Source organism: Puntigrus tetrazona, chromosome 3 (assembly GCF_018831695.1).
Source record: "Puntigrus tetrazona isolate hp1 chromosome 3, ASM1883169v1, whole genome shotgun sequence".
NCBI lineage: Eukaryota > Metazoa > Chordata > Actinopteri > Cypriniformes > Cyprinidae > Puntigrus > Puntigrus tetrazona.
The window spans coordinates 19,817,685-19,819,534 of NC_056701.1; positions in this window are offsets into that span (position 1 = coordinate 19,817,685).

Below are 1,850 nucleotides of genomic sequence, written 5' to 3' on the forward strand. Positions count from 1 at the left end.
TTCCAGTTTCTCGTTGATTGACAGAACTCTGACGCTCTCGCGGACGAGATCGGGATTTTGACCAATCGCTGAGCTCGACGGACGCAAAGGGGGCGGGTCATAGGGCGAGCGAGCTCGTGTTTATTGCCCTGGCTCGGCAGGCTCTTCCGACGGCCCTGTCCTCCCCCCGGAGCGCGCTGTTCTGAAGACGGGCGCGGCGGGGGGAGGCCCAGCTTCCGGAACAGCGCGCCTGGAAGTCATCTGAATTACTGGCAGTGCCTACGTCATCTCAACTTTTAATTCAGTGGATGTGAAAAGAGTACTGTCGTGACGTTTGCGGTGATCATTTCTCCCCTTTTTACAATACCGTGTGATCTTGCTGGGCCACAGATCTCACAACGAAACCAAGTGAACATTTTTACGATTAAAGCAAAGTTTACGTTATTTAAGAAAAACAGAGACTTTTAACTCAAATGCTTATAAAGCTTTTTTCAAAACCGTAAAAATGGACAAACGTGTTGTACATAAATGCAAGTCACAAACATTAAACAATAGCAAAGCATGACAAATGTTTAAATATTACATGCTTAAATATTAAATGTAGTTACATTTACGTATTTATTTGCTCATTAGTTCATTTAAGAATGAAAATTTATTATTACAATAGGGTTTTAATATAGCAAATCAAAAAATGTGTTTCGGGTGTGACTTGCCTGTAATTTCTAGCACAAAACAAAAGTTTATTCAAGCAGAGTTAACCTCAGTCCTTTTTATTTTTCTCAGAAATTGAAAAGTATTTTTTAAAAACCCTCTGAAATTCCCAAATGAAGCCTCTGGTTGGCTTACAAACTGAGGTCATGACTGAGCAGCTCTAATGTGTTTGTGTCAAATTCAGGTTAATCTGTTTTACTCGCTCAGGCATTTTGATTGAACTTTGTCTTTGACGCAAACTAATCTTTAACACAATACTCCATTGTATTTGTAACATTATCAGACAGGATTTTCTTAAACAGACACTTCCAATCATATTTCACTGAAGTATAAAAACAGGCCGTATTTACATCTGTTTGCATAACACATGTGCTTCTAAAAAAACATCAAAGGATGTTTTCAACGGTCCAGATGATCCGGTCCAAGTTCTTTAGGCTCTCGCTTTTTCCCCCTTTGAATCTGGTCTCTCAGGGCTGTCTTTAATAGCAAACAGAAACTCATGCAAAACACATTCATATCTGATGCCTTGTCAAGAAATGGCTCTGGAAATTACACATCACACGTGTTGTATTAATATTGAAATTAAGGGCTCATGCACACATGCTTTTGTGTGTCTGTGAATGATGTGTCTGTTTTTTCTTTAGTGAAAATCTCTCTTTGGTTGAGACTATGAAAACATATGCATCGAATAACGGGATCCTTTCGGTCTTTCTGTTCTGTTAAGATCTGTGAAGAGACCTGCTGCAAATAGGCCTGTCGCTCACTAAGTACAGCGAGTTACGAAGAAATACAAACCTGTGCTACATTAACCATCGCAAAAGATGACAATGATGGTGGAAGCCAAATAAAGAACAAGGAAATAATGAGTATGTATTTACTGTAATTTCTCGCTAGTCAGATGCCATGTCACAGCGCCGCAAATAAAACCCCCAAACATTCAGAGAATTTGATCTGGCTATTCTACAATGACATTTTAAACATACTCATTTATGTCACGTCATAAGCCCGTCATCTGTTTATTTACGCGCTTATCCGCAGAGTCGAAGAATGATATTCAGGGACAAAATATGAACGATTTAAATTTGCATTCACACCTACAAACCGTTTGACTTCATCTGATGTAGTTTAGGTGAAGTATTTCGGGAAAGTCACTTAATGTA